We start from the raw sequence: 14,193 nt of genomic DNA on the forward strand, positions 1-14,193 counted from the left end.
ATAAGATAAAGCAGTCCCTAGCCATCCAGCCATGCTGCTTGAATTAATAATGTCTTTTGGGGTGCAGGCCTTCATGTGTTTCTGGTCGCTAGGCTTTTTTGAGGTTTTAATACCTTTATGGTCCCTTGGTTTATTTTCTTATCCACAACTAGCCCCGGTGTTGTCCCTAACACATAGCTTTTACAGTAGAGGGGCACGGATTAGAATAGCTATTGGGCTGGGCCTAGTGATTATGATTTACAAGAAGTTTATTCAGGTGCTGGAGTCTGTTCCAAATATAAAGGATTCATGGGTATGGTTATGCACCCAGTTTGTTAGAGGAGGAGCAGGGAATGAGGCTTTTCAACCTTTCCTTTTCTTCTTCTCCTCTGAATCGGTTACATCACTATTGGAGAGTGTTCAGTTCCCCCTGAATGTTAAAGAGACCATCTTTCTGGCATTTAATCTGGTTCATATATTGCAATGGCCAGCTAGGATGTGTATGTCATCTACATACATTATGACAACAGCTGCTGATTTCAGCAAAATGACACTTGGATTTACTCTCTATGTGCCTTTAAGAAGCTTGGAGAGTCCACCTTTACTTTGGAGAAATAATACACTCTTTCAGATCTATTTTTTTTTTTTCACTTTCTCTTCTTAAGACATTCATTTACTACATATTAATGCAATCATTTGATGATCTGAACATAATAGAAGCAGCCATGAAATGAAATTTTATCCTATATCCTCAAAGATTTTCTAATCTGTATCTGGGAACATGAGGAACTAACATTGCACAAAAGCAATGCTTATATCTCTTTAATCATAGAATGATGCATGGTTTATTTCCTCATAAAATAGCTTACAGCTATTTTATACTAAACTCCTGTACCTCACTGCAGTGTAACTGTGCTGACAGAACATATAGTGAAATTTCCCCATGCCTTCCTGTAGTCTTCTCTCTACAAAAGCAAAATTATGCTATTCATGTTTTTTTTTTAAAAAAAAAAAGTCTTTCAAATCACATGAAACATGTGCGTTGACTGGTCTGTGATGACAGCACTGTTCAGCTGGAGAATATCTGGGAATAAGATCCCACATCAATTATAGTTTACTCACTATTGAGCAGCATTAACAGAAGTATTCTTTGAAGATATTTGAATAAGTCTTGACAGAAAATGTGCAAATCCCTAACTCTTTTAAGGATTTAGAGATAAATTCTTTAAATCTATAAAGTGACAGTTTTAAGACAATATTGCCTCCCAAAAATTTAATGCATAATAAGTACAGAGTGACTTTAGGGGAAAGTCTGTGACCAGTGAATAGCAAAATAGAAAACAAGGTTCCAAAATTAGGTAGAAATGCAATTATAGAAGGTCCTTAAAATCATGCTGGAAGGCTTCTAATTCCTATAAAAACAAGGGGAGTAGGTGAAATTATTTAAATTAGGGCATGATGTAATGTATGTAAATATGAGTAGATGAGACCTGCCAGGATGATTACTCATTAAAATAAATCATGATTTCATCCAGAAAAGTAAATTATATGAATCCCAGCTTGATACCTATGGGCTACAAACCAGTTATTTGCGAAATAACACAAAGAAATTTTTTCTTTTACTAACAAGAATACACAGTTATGACACTTCTGTCTTTATAAAGTTCTTTCTAAAAAACATTCTTTTTTAGTGCTACAATGAGACATGCCCCATTTCACATGTTCACATAATCTAGAAGAATAAATAATGCAGAAACAAGCCAGTAATTAAGTGAAGGGAAAAGAAAAGGCAAAGAAAAATCATAAAGATTTCAGCAGGATACCAAATGAAAGTGTTTGGGGTCAGGTCTCTCCCAGTATGGGACCTTGAGTCGTTGATCTGTTTTACTCGGTGCGGCACTTTGGTGTTGTCTCTGGTTGGACTTAATGAAGGAGTTGAACAGTGTGATCAAGTGCAAGAGAAGATTAACTCATTAACAGAAACCAAATATATTTTTCTTTCTTCTGACAAGCAATTAGAATTTTTTTTTTATCTTGCATTGTGGAGTAATTAATAAAATTAAACAACAAAAATATTTTTCTTTTTTGGTTAGCTTATTAATTTTTCAAATAAATGAGGCCAATAAATAGGTCAAGTTATATTTAACTGTGTGCAATACTGTGGAGAACTCAGGAATCCAGATATATCACTTGCCATTTTAGGGTACTGATACCACATCACAGACCATCTAGGATCTTAAGTTTGGAGAAATGTTATCCACACTGCAGTCTTGGAGTGAAATTAAGTCTCGTTATTTTATTTTCTTTCCTCCAACTTTCCCTTCTTCCTCTTTTCCTTTTTTTTTTCCTTATCTGTTTCTTTCTGGAATTCTTTCCTGAAATACAAATCCTATATTTAAAAAAATCTATAAATTTTATCATTAGCAACAAAAAAAAAAAAAAAAGCACCCAAATCTCTTGCTTTTCTCCTCAGTTTACCCAAACTATGTCTTTTTCTATAACACCAAATATGTTAAAACAGATTAACATATGCATAGCCTAAAATATTGAATTTCATGATTTGATGACAAAAAAGATTTGAAAAGAAAATATAAAAACTAATTTGAAGGTAAGAATTCTTTGGCAGTTACCTGTGAAAATATTTGAAATAAAAAGAACCCTCAGTTTTCTGTATTTTAAAATACTTCTTGGATGTCCTCTTTCAGAGCATCACAGAATGTGTTAACTTTGGTGTCATGAGAAAAATTACTTAAGACATGCCACCTTAAGAAAATTAAATCTGGTGTATGTGTTATGTGATGGTACTCAGCTAAAAATCTTTCAATTTATTATAGTTTTAATTTCTTATCTATACTTCATCATTGGTCAATAAAGCAGGTAAATGGTCTTCAGATCCATTTTCTTATCGACGAAACTATTTCTGTTGTATGAGAGTCTGGCTTTCTCAGGAATTACTTAGGTTTATGTGCATACAGCTTTAATTTTCCTGGAAGTTACTGTTGCTTCCACAAATTTTCTTTGATTTTTTTTTTTTAAACACAAGTCTTTCATTAGCTAGAGAGAAAGCCAATCCATTTTATGTTGCTATTATGCATTTTTCCACTGAATACATATTTCCATATAATTCAATGATACATCAGTCACTGGAGAGGTTATAGCAATGCAAATCAAATACATATCTTCCAGAATCTGTGTTTATTGGTGTAACATTGAATTCTTTAACAAATTATTTCCATTCAGATATGTTTCCATACCATACCTGCTCTTTTGCTGCAGCCATTTTCCATATGAAAGTGTTAATAGAGTTCAGGAAAACTGCCAAGAATTACCTCTAAGTTTCAAGGTAACCTTCCTGTGTGGTGTAACTGGAATGGCTCAAAGCCTATGGGACAATGCAAACAGTTTTGCTATTATTCTTGGCTGTTTACCAAAACAGAACGTTTCATTTGTATACTGAGAATTTTCCCAATAAGAAATTATTTTCAGCCTTGGCTTTTCATCAGCACCACAAAGAGAAATTAAATTGAATATGTCTATGGCCATACATATCACCTCTCAAATTTAACTGACTTAAGGCAAGTACTTAGTGAACAATATCCAAATTATTGTGACTAGTGGACTAGATTTCCCTCTTGTTCATTGTTTGCTCGGCATCCTGCCCCTGTAAGCTGTGCCCTCATCAGCAGTCATATTTGTTTGCAGACTTCAAGTCTTTGCTAGATAAATAGATAGATGGGGAGAGAGAGAAACATGAAGGTCTAAAACTATCTTTTTCAAGGCCTTGGGCTTGTAAACAGTCCCAACATGCAGAATGAAATAGGATGTTTGTTTTAAGTTTTGCTCAATCTGCTCCAAGGCATTCTTCTCATGCATGACATGGTCTGGGACACAGCTCTGTATGAACAGCACCCTGTCTACACATATCTGAGGCCAGCTCTTTCAGCCTCAACAATGTCACATGCACAAAAACATCTGCCTAATGTAAGCACTTAAATGAACTAGATTTTTTTGAGAATACTTGAATTGCCTATGAAGATAGAGCATTAAAGGAACTCTTACTAGACACCTATGATTTGAGTTTAAGGTGGATGTCTATGTTAGATTGGATGATACCATGACACCAAAAAACCTTTTGTTTTTTATGAGGTGGAGTGGAAATCAGGAAACAGGCCAGCAGCAAGGTTTCTAATGCATACATGTAAATGGTTTGTTGTTTAAATTAAATAAGTGTTTGATCAAAAGAATATTATAATCAGTCTATTTCATCTTGTGGGAAAAGTCAAGAGATCCAACTGCTGACTTTTTTGACAGAAAGTCACTGCCTTTTTTTTCTTTAAGACTAAAGACTGAAATATGGTTGTGAAAAATAATGTATTTTTAACCTAGATATTTAGACATAGTACTGAGAATGAAAAGCTTTTATAGCAGTTGGTCTGATATCTTGCCATTCTGTCACCTGAGAATGACAGCCTGATAGGTTGCAGCAAGAGGCAAGGAAATTTCACTTTGAAAAACATCAGCAGTCCTCATACATCTGTTAATTAAAGCAATCTGCCAGTGTTCCTCTTAGGCATTCAATGAATCAATGTTAAGCTAACGTGACACATTTTCACTTCTTCTGTAATAGAATTGGAAGTAACACATTTATTTATCAGGTGGCACCGATCTACACTTCCCTGTCTGAGGATGGGTTTTGATTGTCACACTATCACCGTCTGCTCTAGGTGTGACATACTGAAGATTTTCAATCTGTTGCAGTGAAGTTATAAAGCAGCATGTGGACCCTATGTTTCTCCTGGAACATTCAAGCAGTATTTGAGCCTTGGATTTGGTTATCAGTATTATTGCTCTGTATTTTAACAGAATGGAGAGCAACAGTTGCTGGCAATAGATCTTCAAAAAAAAAAGATTTCTTTAATCTCATTCAGTCACAATGCAGGGTTTCATACAAATTTCTACTTCAGCTCTAAAGCAGAACTCACGATTCTGACATTTTGTGTTATTCTCAGCAATAATAGCTGGTATAAAAAAAGTACTACCTTTCCATGACTGATGACAAGGATTTAACTCAAGGGCCTTTACTCCTGATTCTTAATCCTCAGAGATGTTTAACCAAGAAAAATTCAACTACAGTCTGTTTCCCCAAAAGATGCAAAGCACTGAATTAAGGAAAAAATTGCTGGAAAATATTAATATAAAATACATTATATAAACAAAATGTGATATAGACTTTACATAAAAGAAACACATGAAGATGATAATAGTTTAATATACTGAACAGAATGACTGAAAATTGAAGTTCTAAGATACTGAGAAATATTTTGTGAAGGCGCTCAGTATGTGCAATCTCTTCCCTTACCCAGGGATTTGACTGACAAGATCATTAATGGAATGGGATAGCATTGTAACCTGGGATCAGATTCTTGTGAAAATCAGCAAGATTATGGAAAAGAACTGTATAAATTCTTGAGGAGCCCCAGCTCACTAGATTAGGAGATGTATTATTCACAGTCCCCTCCCCTTGCCTGAGCTATGTTGTTGCATCCCTGTTGTTATTTGTACAGCACCTGATTCTCTTGATCAAGTCAATTACGGAGGCTCCTAGATGGCACTTGGGCTAATGCTGTGTGATTAATGGAGAGAAACAGGCTCCCCAAAACTAGAAACCTTTTATAAATACAGGATGGGATTAGTCTGCAATAGATTTTGGCAATCACATTTCAGAGTCTGCAAAAAGAAAGAAAAGTGTCTAGCCATCAATTTCACATTTCATTACAGTGAGCCTTACAGCAAAATAAATAAATGACAAGTGCACATAGGATGGTGCTCTAGATTTATGGTTTAAAATTGGTTGATTCTCTTTAATGTCTTGTCTAATATCTGTGCCTATTATAAGGCATAAATCTGAGGCATAAAGTTTTTCAAGTAGTCAATATGCCTGGTGTGCTTTGAAACAGCCACTCTTGGCTTTGAACAGCTCAGCTCCACCAATGCAACTTAGGTTGCTGCTTTTAAAAGAATACACATGGTGGCTGTTCTTGAAATGAAGTGATAAAAAAGCCAACGTGAGTAAGTCTTCTCCAAAATGTAGTCATAAATCTTTAGAAAAATAACACCCTTAAGAAGTAAAACTAATACTTTTACGAGATTTTGCCTCTATAAACTTCAAATATCATTTGCTTTCTATTGTTAACAGAAGGGCCAGCACTCTTTGGTTATTCTAATGTCTAGAATAAATACTCTGTAATTACCATGGATTGTTGTGTGTATGTGGCAAAGGATATCACACTTTGCACAAAAATATGATGTGGCTTTTTTGCAAGGTGAATTTTTAAAAAGAACAGAAATGCTGACAGAACAAGGGAAAAAAATCAAGGTCAGTTTCCAGCACCTTTTCAAAATGACCTCATATAGTGTAATCTTGGAAGCTCATAGACAATGAATCACAACTAGTATATTGCATGTGATGCTGAGAGATTAAACAGGAAAATAATCCTTACAAGACTGAAATCTCACAATGAAATATGACCATGCCCAAGTGAAAATATTTTAAAAGTTTTGGTTTAAAACAGAAGCCAAATTACTCAAAACTAATGATAAACTTAACAGACTTGATGGTGCTGCTAGTGGCAACTTTAAAGAATGGCTTCACTTATCCCAGTGGATAGTGAAATTAATCTTTGGAATACAGCACAGATGTCCAACAACTCATTCTAGGTATTCAAGTGAGCGCATTGTGTGTAAAATTTGTAAACATGTGATTTACTACCCTTGATTCTAATGGGATGACTCTACTCTTCCCTCCTTTTAAACAATGTCAGTAAAGAAATTAAAAGGCTCAGAGTGGTAACATCATCTGGCTGAACACTTCATGAGCATTTCCAAATATTTTTAGCATCTCACTTGCACTCAGTAAGGCTGCTGAAATGAGTAGTTTTTCTAAAAGATTGCTTGATGGCATTCAATGAAAACACTTTCTATGTACTCCTGTAAGGAATCTTAATTTGTGTTAGGTAAGTCACTAAGTTAGAGGAGCACTAAAATCTTTATAAAGAAAAAGATCAGTGTCAAATTTTGAGTTCTTCATTTTCAATTTTTCTCTATTTTTTTAAAATTAGCCTTATTATTAATATGGGAAATTTTAAGGGTTTGCATTAAACCATGAATATTTTAAAAGGCTATGTCCTTACACTGATTCCATTTCAGTTGGGAAATCTGTTGTAATGTTGGATGAACTACCTGAGCAGTAACAATTAGTGCAAAGTCTCTGATTTAACTGTTGAATTATTTTCCTAATTGGGACAATCAATGTAACGCAGTATTTAATCTTAAACCTGAGAAAAAGTAGATTTCTGTAATTATTGCATACATCTCAAAAAATTCTAGATTATTTCTAAATATGTATTTCTAGTGTTCTGTGCAATGTGGTTGTAAATAAGTTTTGTAGCAAGTTTATCAGGTATTTTAAAACTAGAATACTTCTTGCCAAGCCTGTGAGACAAGAGATTCAGACTGTAATTTACATGTAAGATTATTCAATGACTTTCAGTACATATATGATTGTTTGTATGATTACTTTAAATTTATATCATTTATTCAGATTCTAAAATGCAGTTTAATATCTAATTTTCATCAGTGAAATTAAAAAAAATAAGCCATTTCCATTAAGCTACTGATATTTTTAGATAGTATAACATTACATTTAACTTGAAATTAGATAATTAGTACAGTAATATTAATGATATAAAAGTGATAGAAGGAAAAAAATATAAATTTGAAATTCAAATTGTTAGAATTAAAAATTTCTGATGATTTTTGTGAATTAACTTATTTTGTACAAGTTGGGAAATAGTTTCTTTCTTTCTGGTGTTCTATTTTTGTTCAAGTCTCAACCTTGTGTTTGCCAGCATCTGCAGAAATACTGACCAGTTTTGCAAAAACTGAGGTCAATCATTGTTACACATGGTCCTCATGCAGAAAAGATAGTGATGTAAAAATATTTTGACTCTTAAATTTCTTAACATTCAGAACAATAATCTGCTATTATTTCCTGATTTAGAAACCATGTCTCAAAGAAACTGGTCTTCCTCTTCAATTGCCATTTATTTAGAATAAATATCCCAACACTAAAGGAAATTATTTTAAAAAATGGCAGAGTTTAATAATTGCCTATTTAAGTTTCAGCAGAACTCACAGACTCTATATCTGAACCTGAAAAAATTAATTCTATAATTAATTTAGCCCATAATTAATATGAATAGTTTCAGATATTTTTGCCTTTGAATTTTCAAGTAAATATTTCAGAATTCAGTAAAAGATTAAAAAAAACTTTTCTATTCTAGCTTCTATTGTTCAAAGATTAGTGAGACAAATCACCCCTATGCATTATTGTTAAGTTAAAATAAAGGATGTAGAAATAAATTTTGCCTGTTTAAAAGTGAAAATCTATACAGGAGTACATTAATTGGTCATTATAATTACAGGAAACTAATGTCATATATTAAATTTAAAGGAAACACAAACAGCTTAAGGTATCAGAATTCATAAGTAAAGGAGGCAGCTTTATCTAATGATGAATAACATCCCATCTTCCATGTGAACAGAGCTTTGAAATATAGTGACCAATTGCATAGATGACAGATCCTATTTTATGGAGTGTGATGTTTTGTTGGCATACTGACCTATATTATTTTCTTCAATGTACCATGTCCTGTGCTGAAAAGGAAATATAAGGTGTATTGTTCTAACCTTACACCTATATTTCTTAGATAAGTAATGGCAATGGCTTAATAGCTCCTGATCCTTTGGGGAACTGAATGCTTTATTCCCTCTGGGCTCTCTGTAGCTATTTTCACATGACTATTGTTACAAGAATGTTATCCTTTTTTCCCCCCTTTCTTTTTCTACACAAATTAACTCTACAAAGGAGAGTGCTCTCCTGAAGACCTTCTGCAAGATAAATCCCTCCATTTTTCTCCCAGAGGTTCAATGACAGTGTGAGTCTCACACCTCTCTTCTGTTGTGTTACAAACCATGAAGGATTCAGCAAACAGAAACAAGAAGGACTTGTGATGAAATCCTAGCCACAATCACAAAGAGATCTGCTGAAAGAAGTCACTTCCAGGTCTGTTGCAACCCAAAGGAGTTCATTTCTCATCACCATTCTGTGACTCAGGGCTTGATGTCAGGCTGCTGGAGAGCTGGATAACTGTACAATATCAGGGATCAGAAAAGCTCTAAATATAGAGATTTTTTTTTTTTTTAAATGTGGGAATTCTGGGCCATTTCTTCACTCTATTTATGGATATAGTTATGTCTGAGGACTTCATACTCAGACCATACCAGCACTCTTGGCAACTCATTAAAATGAGACCTGCAAATAAATGAAAATGAGATTACACCTTTTTGGCTCTAATTTAGTCTCTTGGGGCACTTTTTACTTCTCTTTTTGCTCATTATTCCTGCTGCTTACTTGCAATATTGCCATAATAAGTTTGTTAAGTTCATCTTGTTTGCTTTCTTTTTCTTTCAGAAGGAACATTACTTTCCCTTAATGAAATACTGAAGATTAAAAAAGAAAATATTCCTAGATGTATGTGCACCTTCTGTAGATCTGTAGTCTGTAGATATCAATACCAGCAGCATTTCATATTTTTCTTCCCTAATGAGTTCCAACCATCCTGGTGCCTGATCAAAATGGTAAAAGGCAGGAAATGTTACGCTTCTGTATCTTATTTTAGTACAATCTTTCTACCTTTATTGAAAAATATTTTTACAAAAAGTAATAATAAGATAACATTTTCAAGGCAGCAACTCTAGCAGAATTGACCGAAAATGCTCACGCTGACTCACAAAATGTCATTTCTTTGAGAAGGTAAAGTAAAAGCCAGAAAGTGGTATTGTTGTGCTGTGGGCTTAAGAAGATTTGTGAATTTAACTTTCAGAAAAAAAGTTGTCAAAATGTGAACTTCAGATTTTAATACTTTAATATTTGCTTCTTTTGCAAAGAAGCAAATATGATAACATATGAGGTATGGGATGAATTATAATAGCATTCAATTATTATCACAAGTATTGAGTAGAACATTTTCAGAATAGAATGACTTATTGGTGTAATCCAACTTTCACTATCTGCTGCAACTCTTGACTTCATGTTCACCAATATTTCCTTTACTATTAGCACACTAAATAATGTTTATTTTTATAATGCATAACAATGGGAAAGATTTCAGAGTACTAACCACCTACAGGGGCAAAGTGATTGATATGTTTTACTTTCTAGTCCATATTTGAGAAAAAATTATATGAGAATGCAGCAGAGTGCTTTTTAGTTTTATGCACAGAAGTGCCATGCAAAACTGTACTGCTTCATAAATATATCTCCATGAGTAAGAGTATTGTGCCTACATAAATCCATAGAAGAGAAGACATGAAGCAAGCAGTTTATTATTAGTATACTGAGAGAAGAATGCTTTCAATATGTTTAATTACATAGTTACCAGACAGGCAATTTCACTAGAAAAATGTTGAAGGTCATTTTCTTCTTCCTCTTTCTTTTTACTTCAGTTTAGAATGTAATCTTTATTGGTGTCTTTTAATATTTTTTTGGTCAGGCCAAGTGACCTTATTACACACTTGTTGAATCAGATTACTGAGTAAATTACATCATGCAGAACAAAAGTTGACAATAGCGATATCCCATCAAATGGTTGATATTTGCATTTAAAGTCTTTTGAAACACAAATACGTATTATTGACTCTAATTCAGGGGACTTAAATCCAGTCTGAATTCCCTCTTTAATTACCTGGATAAATGCATTTGAGTCATTTCAAGATATGAACATTCATTTTCAAATTAAGGAGATATTTTCTTAGTCCTCAGGCAATCTGGCCTTTTGAAGTCTGTAGCCTTCAAAGCAGGACTAACAATTAACTGTAGCAATATGTTATTAATACTACAGAAAATTCTAAATTCTAGAAAGGTTATTATGGCTACCTATCCCTTACACATTAACTTGAATCCAGTCTTAGAAACTATCCCAATACTGTTTCATCATAATTTGATTAAGAATGTATGATGATTACTCAAACTTTTCTTATTTTGCAGAGTTCAATGGAAAGTAAAAGAACAATGGACATTTTAGTGAAAAGCGAAAAAATGAAAATTCAATTAATTTACCAGGGTCATTTTGTTCTTATTATTTTGGTAAGAGCCAGTACAAACATTTCTCACTGTGTATCATTCAGTTAAGCTGTTACTATTTCCAAATACTGCTCACAACATACAAAGCTCAGTTTGTAATTAAAATTCCATATGAAAACAAAATTTTCCCTTTGCTTATTTTGAAAGTTTATATATATATATAGATAGATAGATATTGATATATAGATATATATAGCTTATCAGCAGGGCTTCCTGAATTTAATGGGTGTTTTTTGGAGCTGTGAACTTTTTGCTAAGGAGCAAGTTATACCAAACCAAAGATTGCCGTATTACTGTGAGTCAATTGCCTTGCAATTTAGAAAAGGGCATGGCATGTGTACATTATGACAATTTTTGCATCGTAATGCAGCCTCTCCTTCCCCAATATGTGAGGTATATGAATATAGATGACTATGTCTATCAAGTGATTAAGACTAATTACTCCTTGTTGTACATGATGTAAAATACCATAATTACATATTTTTTTCAATTATTGCAGGACTGGGATATCTCTGGGTAGCCTGGGATAGACTTATGGCAGGAGATGATAGACTGATGCATAGTGATGGTTTACTGCAGTCACTGACACAGGAATGAACGCGTTCACATCTGCAACACAGCCATAGAATGACTTGACTTGGAAGGGTCCTTAAAGATACTTCAGCTCCAAGCCCCCTGCCATGGGCAGGGACACCTTCCACTAAACCAAGTTGCTCAGAGCCCCATCCACCCCGGCTCTGAACATTTCCAGGGAAGGGGAATTCACAACTTCTCTACGCAACCTTTTCCAGTAAAAAATTTCTTCCTAATATATAATCTAAACCTATACTTCTTTAGCTTAAGGCCATTTCCTCTTGTCCTATCACTACATTCCCTTGTATAAAGTCCCCCTCCAGCTGACTTGTCGGCCAACTTTAGTCTTCCATTATATTTAGGAGATTTTAATGAAATCTAACAAATAATATTTCATGCTGTTTCTTGAGCAGTAAACAAAGAGTGCTTCTTTGCAAAAATCCCCCTTTAGTTTTTTTTTAACAAGTAAAAAGAAGTTTTCAATTCACAGAAGCTGGTAACTGAAGTTTGCACATTTGACAATATGATATAAATATTACAGTCATTGAAACAAAACTGAGGAAAATAAATTTCAAATTTCAGTCACTGTTTTTTTATTCTTAAGATAATTTTGATCACTCTTTTGTAAAGTTTAAAATTAATATTTTAAGGTTTAAATATCCCATTCCACCACCAGATGTTATTTCATGTTCATGTAGCCATTGATGGACAGTAGTGACCTAGCCATTATGACCTTATTGTACCAAAGAGAATAAAGCAGCATACTTCACACTGAAAGTAATTGGATATTTTTCAAAGATATTTTGGTTTGTCTGAAAACAATCCTGAAGAATTAAGACTTCTGCCTGCAAGGTCACTGTAAAAGCATCTGTCTAGGCAACTACAGTATGACTGTGACGCTATTTTCAAATTCATTTGAAAATAAATTTGCCATTTTTCAGGATGGAGAACCTGCCCTTTGAGGAAATACTGAAGAAGTTAGGGCTCTTCTCCCTAGAGAAGAGAAAGCTCAGGAATAACCTCATTTTATTAAGTATTTATTAAGTTTTCAATTTATTAAGTATTCCAGTACTTGAAGAGGAAAAATGTTGTCCTTTCAATTCTCAAGGATCCACATGGAGGAGCTGAGGGCCAATGGGTACCAGTTGCACTGTGAAGGGTTTCAGCTTCATAGAAGTGTCAAGGGACTGAAATAGCTAATGCCTCAAGCATTGATATGAAGTTTTAAACTGTGTAAGGAAGACCATCCCTCCCTAAAGGACGCCTGACTAGAACTTTGGACTAAAAATCAGACTACTGATTAGATAAACAGAAACTCATTCTTCAGTCACCAGCCTATGATAAAACAAGGAAGGCTGAGGAAAAACCATCCAGAAAAGAGCCAAACACAGCATCCATGCTAAGAGTCACCTCTGGCTGGATTTGGGGTGGCAGAGACCACAGCCCGCAGAATAGAGGTTTGCACAGACCCCTTCCGAAATGATGGCAAGGGTGAGGAGGCTTCAAGTGTGACCTCTAGTCAGGGGCACTGAACACTCATCCTCCCTTTCACAAACTGGCCCAGCTGTGGAACCTCCAACCCCACAGGCCAAATCCACAGGACGTTCATGTGAGAGGCAGCTGAGGGGCTGTTATAATCCATCAAAGACCCCCCCAAAGTGCTCCCCACAGGCCTTGCACCACAGGACTGCACATGATGTAACAGATCAAGTCAGTTGCAAAAGACTGTCCCCCTCTCCCCACTCCAGGGCAGACATACCTGGACATTGCCACCTGTCCTGAGCATATATTAACCCATCAGATTCTGTGCTTTTCAGGGGACCGTCATTGTCAAGAAGACCAGAAGATGAGGACCAATGGGATGCCATTGGGATTTATGGAGTGGTGATACTTTCTACCTAGTCTGTCTCCACCTCACTCTCTGCCCCCCTCCACCCCATCCCCCATGCTCCTCTTTCTCTATTTCTTTCTCTCCCCTTTTCTTTCCCTCATAGTTACTATCAAATAAAATCCATACTATTGTCACTGGCATATGGTCTCATTTGCACCTTAATTCAGGCTGAGGAATTCCTCAATAATTTTAATAACTGGACTGTAACAAGAAGAAAGAAACATTTTACAGTCAGAATATTCATCCACTGGTATATGGTAGAGCATTCTTCACTGGAGGTTTTCAAGATACAATTGGACAAGGTCCTAGAGTGGGTTCCTTCCAACTCAGAATATTCCATGATTCTGTGATCCTGATTCTGTGATCTAGGCTTCCTTTCCAACAAAAGGTTGGACCAGGCAATCTTTTGAGGTCTTTCTTTACCTGCACTGTTCTATGAGTCTAAAAATTAAGACAAATATGCTTGCCGTTACCCAGATCCTTCTTCCAGGCCTCTTTGTGGATGGGTGTCACATTGTCCTAGCTCCAGTCATCTGGGATCTACTTG

Source organism: Poecile atricapillus, chromosome W (genome assembly GCF_030490865.1).
Source record: "Poecile atricapillus isolate bPoeAtr1 chromosome W, bPoeAtr1.hap1, whole genome shotgun sequence".
In the NCBI taxonomy this organism is placed as follows: domain Eukaryota; kingdom Metazoa; phylum Chordata; class Aves; order Passeriformes; family Paridae; genus Poecile; species Poecile atricapillus.